The sequence below is a fragment of the Felis catus genome, chromosome D2 (assembly GCF_018350175.1).
Source record: "Felis catus isolate Fca126 chromosome D2, F.catus_Fca126_mat1.0, whole genome shotgun sequence".
Lineage (NCBI taxonomy): Eukaryota > Metazoa > Chordata > Mammalia > Carnivora > Felidae > Felis > Felis catus.
This window is the reverse complement of record NC_058378.1, coordinates 74,448,492-74,462,111: the sequence shown is the minus strand read 5'-3', so window position 1 is coordinate 74,462,111 and position 13,620 is coordinate 74,448,492. Positions and strand designations below refer to the sequence as shown.

At 39.5% G+C, this 13,620-nt stretch overlaps 1 protein-coding gene across 6 annotated transcripts in view; it reads left to right on the top strand.

The window, feature by feature from the left end:
- Positions 1-13,620, top strand: part of RAB11FIP2 (RAB11 family interacting protein 2) — a 42,313-nt gene that overhangs the window by 11,581 nt on the left and 17,112 nt on the right. The gene's annotated exons all lie outside the window — the stretch shown is intronic.

The window sequence follows — 13,620 nt, the reverse complement described above, 5'->3', positions numbered from 1 at the left end:
ATTATAAATCACAGGTGCTTTGGCATCATCAGCATCAACTAATGTGTTGTGTGGTTAACTCCACAATTTGTAAAGTCGTGCCTGTTTGCATCAGCAGTATATAATTTTCCGAAAACGAAAAACCCCTGCGTGTTTGTTGCACCGTTTTTAAATAATCTGTTCACAGCCATTTCTTCTATGACACTGGGCCGGTCTTCCAGTGGAACGTGGAAGGGTTGGGTGTGTTCAGCACACATGATGCCCTTTCTTTTCAGACGGACACAGACCCTTAGTTAGGTGGGGACATGTGACGAAGTTCTGGCTTAATGAAGAGTTAGCCGAAGAGATGTCGACCATCTTCAGGTCTGTTCGTGAAAACGTACTGGATGGTCATCACTGTTGCCTCTCTTCCTCACTACCTTAGACCAGGGCGTTGGCAAACAAGGCTCGGGGGCCAAGTCTGGCTCGCTGCCTATTTTTGTAAGGAATGTTTCAGTGGAGCACAGCCTACCCGTTGGTTTATGGGTACTTTTGTGCTACAGTGGTAGAGTCAAGTAGTTGTAACAGAGGCTGTATGGCCAGGAAGGCCAAAGCCAAAGGTATTTATTATTTGGCAGTTTACTGAACTAGTTGGCGGAGCCCCAGGCTAACTGAGTGGAGATCTTTGAGAAGGGCAGAGCCATAAGATAGGGGCAGCCTGTGTCCCTGAACGCGTGTGGAAGGCCACCTAACGAAGCATAACTGGTTAAACCTTCTGAATGATACATCCTCAGAATATTAAGTGAACTGCAGTTTTTGCATTTACTTCTCACAACCCTTAGCACTATTATTAATCGTTAGGGCACAGGGGCCATGGTAACTTAGGTGTGCTTAAAAAGCCTAGTTGAAAAAAGTTGTAAGAACCACTGATTTGTAACACCAGATGCAGACTTCCTAAGCTACCTAAACTTCGTAACAGCTATGCTGAATTCTTCTTTTATGCTGTGGGGCACCTACATCGGTGCACATCCTTAGTGCTGATCATCAGGGGCTTCTTTTCAACTTACAGTTTGTTGGGTCCTATCTCATACTGAGTTAGAATCTTTAGTGGAATGGGCCCTGAAATAAAAATCAACATTTTTAAGACTTAACCACTGATTCTCAGTCAGGTTTAACAATCACTAATCTAAATTATATCATGTATTTCCTAAGAGCTCAGTAAGTACTCATTGATGAATAGGAATTAGGAGTCCTGTTGGTGAACTCATAGTTGAATAGGTGACATCGTCATGTTAGTTTTGCTGACAGGGCCTTCGCTGAGGCGGAGGCCAAAGTAAGGAGATCAGCTTGACTGTAACAGGGATGTGGAGAGGACTATGAGATTTGGCCGAATAGCTGAGACACATCTAAATCATGGTAGGCATTGAAATGTCTGACGGTTTAATATTTATGGCCTCTGTGCATGATTTGTTTCTCAGGGTGCAGGTAAAACCTAGGCATCAGTAGTGATGAACAACACTTACAAAACATGCGTGTGTTTATACGCTACCTATAATAACTTGAAGAGAAACTCTGAGATGGGTGTTCTTCTGAGCCTCCGTGAAAAAGTGTAGGATTGAAGAACTCTACCCAGTCAAGGGAATTCGTTAAGGAGAAAGTTCGTTGGGTATGTCTTATTCTGAAATTTAAAAAAAAAAAAATACACAGTCGATAATGTAAGCGTACCCTGTATGGAGAGCTGATGTTTGATGTTAAGAGAGGAAGCTCGTCGGAGAGCAAGAACTTACGGGAGGTATTTTTACTGGAGAATTTCGTTTTGGGAATATCCTTCCGTTTGTGACTCACGCAAAGAACATGCTTTCCCTTCATTATTTTTCCGCCTTACTGTAGTTGTGAATACCATGTGGCAAAAAGTCTCAGTTGCTCTATGTTCACTTAATGGTATGTTTTATAATATCATTCCGGGTGTTACTGATTTTATTGGAGCATATATGCATAGATTTCCATTGACCGTATTTGCTATGGAAAACCCTGTGTGCCCCTTAGCTGTTTTTTTAGGACAGTGAAGACATAGTGTCTGAGATCAAGAACTCCTATCTATCACTAGTATTTTATAATTTTGCATGACAGAATGCCTTTTACTTTTGGGATCACATTGACCTACTTCCCTTTCTCCCTTCTTTCTTTCCTTAACTAGTCAATTCCTGTCTATGGTTGTATCATACCTTTCTTAGAAGGTATAAAAAATTGTTACCTAGAATGTATATTTAAATGTGTTTCTTATTTTCACAAATCACCAATCACCATAGGCTTATAAGCGTGTAATCATTATTATGGAGATGCAGAACATGTTCATGAAAAAAAGACTGTTTACTATAGGCCTACATTTTGATTTTAAAAAGTTACAGCGAACAAATGCTCCTAAAGAAATAATCCCATTCATGGTTTTAAAATCTTCATTTTTATAACACTCCTTATGGACCTTTTGTCCCCCTCCTGTGTGAATTTACAACTCAGTCTTTGGCGTGGTAAACCTTAAAGGGCATGAGGTTTATTTTAATAGCAGTATTTACTTTTTGTTTGTCTAATATTAAAGATAATTTTGCCTATTATTCATGACAGGCTATACACCTTTTACATAGCTGAAAACTTGTAGCCTCATTTATGAGACAGAAAACAAAAACTTTTGAGGTGATTTTTAGAGCCATTAATCCATTAGTGTCCCGGGATTTGCAGAATGTATCCAATGAAACAGTGACTGGGAACACGGAATATGCAATATGATGAGTTCCCTTAACACTAACTAGAACTTTCCTGCTGAACTCCCCAGATGCCACTTGAAACTTTTTTTACCCTTTGTCATCCTAATACTCATTATAATAGCTCTCATTAATTGGTACATTTCCCGATGGGTTAATTTGCAGATACCGACCATGCCATCCTTTTGCTAACTCACTAATGCAAATTGATATTTATAGACTTCAAAATTGAAAACAAAAAAAGCTCCATAACTAAAAAAGACGAAACTTTGTTAAGTTGTTGTTGTTGTTGTTGTTATTTTGAGCTGAGAGATTAAGATACAGAGAGATTTTGTGAGAGAGGCAAACCAGCCAAAAAAATCCACAAAAACTACTGTAGGCTAATAAACTGATGTGAAAATTTCTCAATTTACAGCACTTGACAGGTGCTAAAAGAAAAGCATCTTTAATTTTAATGTGTTGTTAGGACCTCTTTAGAGAGACTGTACAAGTTATTAACAAGGTCCTCTGAGACAGGAGACGGGTAATTAACAAGACCTATGGAGATATAGTTTAGGTAATTAACGAGCTCTTAGGCACTGGACACAGGATAACACAGCGAGTCCAATAGTTAAAGAGAACAAGTTGTTATGATATGATCAAATACAAGATATATAAGTTCCCTTGAGATTTCTGATAGGAAAGTATTAAGATTATATTCTAGTGACCCCAGTGCACCAAATTTTGTAAATCAATATGTAAATTTTAATTTTTAAGATAGAATTTGAGAGGATTATTTCTTTGTAAGACCAACAAGCAGGGAAGCTTGCTACATATAGATTAATAATCTTTGTTAATCGCCATTAATGAACCTGTGCATTATGAGAACAATACATTGGAAAGACACAAATGATATGATTCTAATTGTTTTAGACATTTGCTGTTCTGTTTAGTCTTTACCTGTGTCCTGTCGGCTAAAATTGTCTTTTCCAAATTGACCTTGCTTTCCTCATTCCCTTTAAAGCTCTCAGGATCAAGGCCAGAAAGGCAACTGGTTTTCACCAGTGTAGCTTTTATATAATATGCACAGGTCCCTCCAGTCATGCTCTTATGGTACTTTCTAGAGATTCCCAATTTCAGACATTTGGTGCGGCCTGCATAAATTTGAAATTGTTGGGGTATGAATTGATTTTTGGTTCAGAAGACTCCCACAATCAGCAGACCTTTATTATAAACATGTTATACTCTGAAGATTAAGAATAAAAAGAAAGCCCTTGCAGGTCTCCTGATTCATTCCATTGCCTCCTCAGGGTGACTAATCCAGGCCTTCCAGATGATTTACTCTAAATTTCAGATCTGAGAATCAAATGGTATTTTTCATTTGCATTATTTCTGGATACTTACTATATACAAGAAACTCAGAGGTTATCAAGGTATAAATCCTGCTCTTAGAGTTCATAGAAGCAGGCATGTACGTATTAGGTCTCAATTCCATGCTAAGGACTGGACATTGTATAGGCACTGGGGAACCGTGAAAGATATTTAACTTAGGTCGTGATAGGATCAGAGTAATTATCTTAGCTAGCCCTGGAGCTTGGGGGACTCTGGTGGGGACATGAATGGGAAGGGGGAGAAAAGCTAGTTAGAAAGTTAGAACAATTGTGGGGGCGAGAGTTGGTGGAGATTACGTGGCAGTGAGGTTGGAAAAGAAAGGAACGTCTTGGAGATGTTACTTTTGTATGCAGAGGTCTGGATGGTGGGGGGTTGGTAAAGCAGAAGAAACAAGGATCATTCCAATGGTATGTCTTTCATCAGTGTCTTAAATTTGATGAAACACAAGTTACAATGGTTCACCTTACGAATTTTCAAGTTTGTGATGGTGGTAAAGCGATACACATTCAGTAGAAACCATACTTCGGAATTTTGAGATTTGCTCTTTTCCTGGGCCTATGAAATGCTGTAGGATCCTCCCTCATGAGGCTGGACAGCGGCAGCCACCACAGCTTGTGGTCAGCCACTCGATTACGAGGTCAGACAACTTAACAACCACTCTGTACCCGTACAGCCATCCTGGTTTTCATTCTCAGTATAGTAGTCAATAAGTTACATGAGATATTCACCACTTTATGATAAAATAGGCTTCATGTTAGATGATTTTGCCCAACTGTAGGCTCATGTAAGTGTTCTGAGCCCATTTAAGATAGGCTAGGCTAGGCTAAGCAATGGTGTTTGGTAGGTTTCGATTATTAAATGCGTTTTCAACTTATGGTATTTTCAATTTATGATGAGTTTATTGGGCCATGACACCATTGTAAGTCAAGGAAGATCTATATTACAACAATGTCAGACCTAGTTTTGAATCAAAGTTGACATTTTAGTCTTAATGGAGAGGTTCAAGTTTTGGGGTTTTTTTAATGAGTTGCTATTTTGTTTATTTTAGAACTTTATTTTAGAAATTGAAATCATGTGTTCTGAGTTATTGAAGACAAGGAAATTAGTATCAGCACAGTAATAATAGTTCTTGAGATTTTGTGAATACTGAAACACACTTGGCTTCTTTGAACACAACAATGCAGATTTCTGTAATTGCTTATGGATTTAATGCATTTAAAGTGTGTTCACCTTAGCATTGTAATGACTACATGTACTTCTCTCCAGCGGTTTTGAGTTTACCAAATCGTGTCCTTGTTGGAACCCTTTTGTTTGTTTCTTTCAAGAGAATAACTTCTGTTTCTTTCATACTTAGCCCTTACTTCTTTTTTTTTTTTTTAATTTTTTTTTTTTTTTAACGTTTATTTATTTTTGGGACAGAGAGAGACAGAGCATGAACGGGGGAGGGGCAGAGAGAGAGGGAGACACAGAATCAGAAACAGGCTCCAGGCTCCGAGCCATCAGCCCAGAGCCTGACGCGGGGCTCGAACTCACGGACCGCGAGATCGTGACCTGGCTGAAGTCGGACGCTTAACCGACTGCGCCACCCAGGCGCCCCAACTTAGCCCTTACTTCTGCATATACTACTTGTCCAGGCCCCTGCTTCTATGTTTAGAACATTTTCTTTTGCGCCACTATGTCTAATGACCTCACCCGTGGCTACTTCTTGCCAAAACAGTAAAGCTTTGACTTTTGAAATACAGGTACTGTTTTCATATTTTAATATATGGTAGGAGTGTTAACCTGTGGCCAGGTTGTTTTAAATAGCTGCCGATGATAGAAAATAAAGCAACTAATCTGATTATGAAACAATTTCCTTTTTATACGTTTAACTAGTTTCTAAGAATATTAGGATCCAGATATTTGACATTTGTCTCCTTGAACTTATATTTTAAGAACAAATTATTGTTCTTTGATTTGATGTGTTAAACATAATACAATACTACTATATAACATAATACAAACATTAACGTGTGATATATAAATATTGCATGTTAAATATAATATGTCATACATCAGATAAAAATGTGTGTATTTTATGTATTTAATCTTCGAAACCTTTCTGACAAAAGTGCTAATACCACTTAAATAGCCATTACATGAGTCAACTTGGCCTGGAGTGAAACGTAATTCACCAGTTTTTAAAAATTGTTGTAACAGACATGCATATGTAGCTCTACTAGGGCTAAGGTGGGTGGCTTGAAGATAGAATTCATAGTGGACTAAAGTCCTAGTAGCCACGCAAACTAGGGAGAGGGATATGTAAGCAGTGACCCATGATCCAGGCAGAATGAACTGTGTGTTGTTGCACACGGAGTTCACTATAGACAAAAGGTAGACGAACACTTGGCTAGAAATTGGGAAGTGCTTCCTCAAGGAAGAGGCCTTTGAGCTTAACCTCGGCCATCAAAGATGATTTTGTAAGTTGGGGAATGAGTGGAGAGACGGTTATTTTAGTAGCTAGCAAGAAAACTCATTGAAAAAAAATGCGAGATGCATTTTGAAAGGATATTTGATAAATAGTGACTGTATACTGTTAACTTCATTAGCTCTTTACTAACTACTTGGTAATTCTGCCATTTCTTTTTTTAGTTGGAGTCTTGGAGCTATACTCTATGTCTGTCATTCCCTGCCTGGTAGGTTCCTGAGGAAGTACGTTTGCTACTTCAGGGGACCAAGGAGCCAATTAGCCAGGGCCCTGCAGCAGCCCTGCGTTAAATATAAGGACCTCTTTGTTGTGGATCCTGGAGGGGGAAAGGGGGGGGCGGTTCAGGTTCATCACGTGTTTGATGCCTAGAGGTAAACATATAGATTTTTTTTCCATTTTCAAAGAAATTAAGTGCCCCGCATTAATGAAAAATGGAAATCATACTGCACATAATTTAATATTTGTTTCAGAACGTATTATTTGATTACCTTCTTCCACTCAAAGATTTTGCCGGGTAACATGAAAATATAAATACGGTAATAGTAGAATATTCTGAAAATTTAGGAGAGGTACTAAGAGTTCAAATTTAGGCCTCAGGTCTGGATTGAAACCTGTATGGTCTTATTTAAAGCCTTTCTAAGCCTCATGTTTTTCAGCTGTAAAGTGGAATAACCAGCTTTGTAACCCTGGAGTCGTAGAAGAGATTGAATAATGTAGGTGCACATGAAGTGCTTAGGGTTGTTTGCCACAGGGTGACCCGGAAAGTGGGGGCATCTTCCACGGCATCTACAGAATATGTAATAATCGCTTTAAATAAGTTACATTATTTCCAAGTAATAATGTATTCTCAACTTAAATCTTAAAGTCGAATTTAGGGGCTCATGTTTCTCATTGATGGAGGGTATACTTTTGGCAGAAAACAATAAACTTGATAGTTTTTCTAGTTTCTTTCAAGATGTATGTTCCATAATAATCTTTGATAAATTAAATCACATTAAGTAAAATATTCTCTGTATAAGTAGAAAATGTATTACTTTGCAAGGCAAAAGTATTATAATCAATATTGCTATGAAACCTTGCGTTCAGAAATTCTTGCATAGCTCTAATAAGGATAGGGTAAATATCTAAGCTTTGGCTTTACCTTAAATCATGGTGAATATTTTCTAAACTCATGTGGCTGAGCTTAGATTAAATTGTTAAAGAAGGCAGTTCAGACTATCAAAATAAGAAGGATAAATGCTGGGGCGCCTAGGTGGCTCAGACGGTTGGGCGTCCGACTTCTTGGGCTCAGGTCATGATCTCGCGGTTTGTGAGTTCGAGCCTCGTGTCGGGCTCAGTGCTGACAGCCTGGAGCCTGGAGCCTGCTTTGAATTCTGTGTCTCCCTCTTTCTCTGCCCCTCCCCCACTCACACTCCGTCTCTCTCTCTCTCTCTCTCCTTCAAAAATAAACATTAAAAAAAATTTTTTTTAAAAAGAAAGATAAATGCTGCCTACAGAAAACTCCTCAGAACATTCCAGAGTGCCCTTTGGGAAAAGGGTCGCTGCCTTAGGAAATTCACACAGGCACTAGTGTATCCCTGCTAACCAGATTTGGAGGTGGGCTCTTTCATTCTTTGTTGGGGAAAGCGTCCTGTATTCTGTTTTTCACCAAGAAGATAAGATTGTGCTTGAGTGGTTTCTCCACTCAAGGTTCTTTAATATGCCTGAAGTAATATTAGTTGATGTTTTTAATGTTCTATCATTCTGGTTTTAAAAAATATTCCTCACATAAGAGAAAAAATACATATAACCAAAATTTAAGGTATTTTTCTATTGTCATCAGTTTATTTTATGCAATAATAGGGATGGGTAGGGTCTTATAATGCCATCTTTTTGTGCCTTTTATCTTTAGACTACAAGACAGTATGTATTAGGGTGATATCCTAAAAAAAGATGTTAGTTTTAGAACTAACCGGACGCTTCACCTACTGAGCCACCCAGGCGCCCCTATGACAATTCTATCAATACTGTGAAACAAGGATGCGTAAGGCAGTGTCTCTGTCTTTAGGATCATTGGCAGGTAGATACGAGATATGTAATTAATTGTGCTAATTGGTGGTACAGTTAGTAAATGCTCAGAGAGCTAAAAATGACAGGAGATTAAATGGGTGAGGTCAGGCAGTCTAGGCATCATGGAAAAGGTAGAATTGTCAGAGCCTCAACGGATGGATCTCTGAAGAGAGAGGAAAGTGCTGTTTTGAATGGAGGTTAGAATGAGACCAGTAAATGAGTTAAAAGTTAGTGTTTTAAGTGGCTATCAGGGACCTAGCCTACCTGCAACTATTAAGGTTGGAGGTAGCCGTGGAGATGGGACCTTGTTAATGGGAACGTAGAATATCAGAATGAAGAATTTGCACCTAATGTTATAATAAGTGTAAAGATTTTTTTGGCATATGAGCAATGTGAAAGGAAAACAATTGTGGGGACGACCCGAGAACAGCGACATGGCTACTGCATGTATGATATGGGCCGGAACAGGAAGAGACACTCACGAAATCGGAGAATGATGCCAGTGAAACCACACTTCTAAGTTCAGTTTTTAAATTCGAATAGAAACCGTTGGCAGTGAAAAGTAATTTTATTTATATCGCTTGGAGGAGCAAGAATATGAGGAAGTTACTGTGGCGTCAGAAACTTGCAAATGGGACAAGGTACACTCTTTAAATCGGTGGGTTCCTGTGTTTAAAATGTTCTTAGTGGGGTGCTGAGGTGGCTCAGTTGGTTGAGTGTCCTACTCTTAATTTCGGCTCAGGTCATGATCACAGTCGTGACACCCAGCCCGCTTTGGGCTCCTCAGTGAGCACGGAGACTGCTTGGGATTCTCTCCCTCTTCTCTCTCTCTCTCTCTCTCTCTCTCTCTCACTCAATCTCTCACCCCCTCCCCTCTTTTCCTTTCCCTCTCCCCCTCTCTGCCCCTCTCCCCCGATTGTGTGCCCACATTCTCTCTCTCAAAAAAAAATAATAAAATGTTCTTAGTTTTTTTTTACTATTAATAATAAAGAACCATTTTAATAATGAAGAACCATTCAGAAAAAGCTGGCTGAGGGATACAGTATAATGTATAATTTCCAATAAAAATAATTATATTTACCGACTTTTGGAGTGTATAGGGAGTATATTTTTACACAAGACAATATATTTTCCAGCAAAATTTTATAATTTCATAGCCCTGTGAAATCAGTTCTTGATCACCCGGAAAGTTTCAGGGCTGGCCTTCTCAGCTGAAGGTGTAGAGTGGCCAGAAATCTCCCAGTTGCCCCAGCAGCTCTGCTTCCAGGGAGTATGCACAGGAGTCTGGGGTGCAGATCACCTAATGGAAGGGCCCTGGTAAGTCTGGCTGCCTTGGGCGTCCCTCCTTGAAGGCTCAGCAAAGATGACTGGGGTTGGGGAAGCTGCTGCTTTCTGGCCAGGGGCCTAATTGCAGGGTGTTCTTGAACCTCTGAGGCCTCCCTGGTGACCAGAGGGCTCCATTGACTTCCTCTCCACAACTTGACTCTGTCCCAGGTACAGAGCCAGCTTGGTACTCTTGGCCCAGAGTATTGTGTGCTCTCTGGCCTTCTTTGCCTAGGCCAAAGGGACCCAGGGCCAACTTGTCACCCCTTCCCCTCCCTCCAGAGAGGAGTTTCCTTTCCCTAGGTCCTCAGCCTCTCACAAGAAAAGGCTGATCAAGGGTGCTGGGTTGGCCTTGATCATACAAGCCATAGGGCTTAGGTTTGGAAATTTGTGAATGGTTTGACCTACTGTATTTAAAATAATTATTTCATTTCTTCATCAGGAGAAAATGGCAAGTTAAATTGGATTGAATATGATATTCTTGATGAAATGTACCTTAATTTCATAGATCTCTTTAAGTCCTCAAATTTTAGGACATCTTCAACAATATATTCATTACTATTCGTGATCGAGAAGCAGCTTGCTCTGAATTTGCTGTCCATGATCTCTGGTGTCATTGACCACAGGTTTTAATTGTCTTGCCTGTGAGATCTCATGAAAGACATCCTGTGAGAATATTAATAGTGAATTACAGTTAATCCCCATAGACATTTATGTATTAGGTTTTGTTTTGCCATTCAGGTATTCAGTGTGTGTGCCCAGTCCCAGGAGAGATAATGTAGTATTTTAATCTAAAATGTCATTAATTTGATTTGGAGCTAACTTTTTCTTTTCCTAAAAAGAAGGAAAAAAAAAATATTGCGTTCCACCTTGCCTCTGAAGCCCTCTTGAAACATGCTAAAGGTTGTGTTTACTAGTGAAATCCCTCTTTGGATACTTTATTTTTTAGGACTTTTATAAAGAGGATCATTAACATTTCTTTAAACTCCTTTAACATTGAACCTCTACGGAATGAATCAGTGTTTTCAGGATTTGCCAGAAAAATCTCAAATTAATCTGTATTGTGGTCAAATACTCAAACTGGTAGACCTGATTGGTAAACTGGATAGATTCGCTAGTTGAACTGATTTTATTATAGGTCACCAATTTGAAACTTAGGTCAATTCATATTAGCAGTTTATAAGCCTCAGAATAATTCTTCCTATCTTAAAAAGAACTGAAAGACATTCCATTAATATGCTGTCAGGTCTAGGTATAATTAATTAATCTTTGTTACTCAGACAAATGATTTCCTCTGCTCTTTGGGGACTTGAAATCTTGTTGTTAAAATTTGTATTGGCCTACCATTGATTTCCTTGGTCAAGTATTAGCCCAGTTCTTAGACATTGTTATTAAGCACTGGCTGTTGTCAACATCTATTTGTTAAGCATCTGCCATGCTCTAGGCACTGGGTCAGATGCCAGGACCGAAAAGATTAACGAAGTATCATTTCTTTCTTCAAGTAAGTTATAGCAGAAGGGGCGGGGAATCCAGGAATTGAGATAGATTCCCAAAAGGCAAACTTAAAAAACAAATTGTTTATTTTTTTTTAGAGCAGTTTTAGGTCACAGCAAAATTGAGCAGAAGGTACAGAGATTTCCCATATGTGTCCTACCCCCACACATGTGTAGCCTCTGCCATTATCAACATCACCCACTAAGGTGGTACATTTGTTAAAATTGATGGGCTTACAATGACACATCGTAACTCTACAAAGTCCATAGTTTAGGGTTCACTTGTGGTGGTGTACATTCTGTGGGTTTGGGCAAATATATGATGACACGTGTCCACCTTTATAGTATGATACAGAGTGTTTTCACAGCTCTGAAAGTCCTTGGGCTCTGCCTGTTGATCACTTCCTTCCCCCAGACCCTGAAAACCACTGATCTTTTTACCGCCTCTGTAGTTTTTTACCTTTTCCAGAATGTCTTACAGTTTAGCCTTTTCAGATTGGCTTCTTTCACTTAGTAATATGCACGTCATGTCTTTTTTTCATGGCTTGATAGGGCATTTCTTTTTTTGGCACTGGATAGTATTCCACTGTCTGTGGTACCCCAGTTTATCCATTCACCTACCGAAGAACGTTTTGCTTCCAAGCTTTGGCAGTTATGAATCAAGCTTCTGTGTGCAGGCTTTTGTGTGGACATAATTTTTGACACCTTTGGGTAAATGCCATGGAGTGCGATTGCTGGGTCGTATTGTAAGAGTATGTTTAGTGTTGTAAGAAACCACAGACTATCTTCCAAAGCGGCTGTACCATTTGGCATTCCCGCCAGCAATAAACGAGAGTTCCTGGTGCTCCCCATCTTTGTGGGCCTTTGGTGTTGTCAGTATTCTAGACTTTGGCCGTTCTTACAGGTGTGGGATGGTGTCTCGTTGTTCTAATTTGCATTTCCCTGATGACACGGGATGTAGAGCATCGTTTCATATGTTAATGTCCTCTGCATCTCTTCTTTGGTGAAGTTGTCTGTTGAGATGTGGGGCCCATTTTCCGATGGGTTTGTTTGTTTTCTTATTGTTGAGTTTGAAGAGTCCTTTGCATATTTTGGATAACAGTCCTTTATCAGATGTCTTTTGCCAACATTGTCTCCCAGCCTGTGGCTTGGCTTGTCATCCTCTTTAATGCCTTTCACGGAGCAGAAATTTTTAATGAAGTTCAGCTTATCTGTTCTTTCTTTCATGGATCATGCCTTCGGTGTTGTATCTGAAAAGTTATTACCATACCCAAGGTCATCTAGATTTCCTCCTGCGTTATCTTCTAGGAGTTTTATAGCTTTGTGTTTTACATTTAGGCCTGTGATCAATGTTGAGTTAATTTTTATGAAAGTTGTAAGATCCGTGTCTAGGTTGACATACCTTATATTTGAATAGCACTTTGTCATAAAAAACATTTCATGTTCACTTCTTTTAACCTTCTTTTAATCCTGATATTTTGAAATAGGCAGTGGCATTTCTTCGTTAAAAATCTGAAATTTAGAGCAAATAGGTTGAACTAGGGGATGGGCAGTAAGTTTGGAAAGATAAATTGAGCCAAATCCAATAGGCTTTGCAAACCAGGCTAAGAAATTGGTTTTTTTGTGAGGAAGTTGGAGGCTGGAAGTTTTTTGACAGATGACCGACAAGGTTAGACTTGAGCTTTAGGGCGTCCTACCCAGCCGTGTTGCCTAGGCTGAATTGGACAAGGAAGATTGTGAAGATTGTGAAGGCAGAGATTGTGAAGAGGCTGTTGGATTAGTCTGGACTGGGGGTGATGTGGTCTTAGGATCAGAAAGGTAGCAGTGACCACGAGTAGGAAGGAAACCTCGAGAGACCCATGTCCAGAATCTGGCAGCTTACTGATGAGGCATACAAGCTGAGGGCTGGAGTCAGGGGTATCTCTGAAGCTTCACCTTGGGGCACCAGGAGACTTGGTTGTACCAGAAGTTGGAAAATCAGAACTGATAAGAAGTCAAGATGATGATTGGTTTGGGACATGTTAATTTTGAGGTACAGGTAGGATATCCAATCCTAGACGTTAAAGAGACATTTGTAAAGGTGGTATTACAGAGGGTGATGCAGTTGTAGTTGAAGAGAAAAGATTTAGCAGTCACCAGGCATTATCGTGGTGGTAGGTGGAGTGGCAGGAGAATATGAAAGCACCAAGGTACAGTAGAA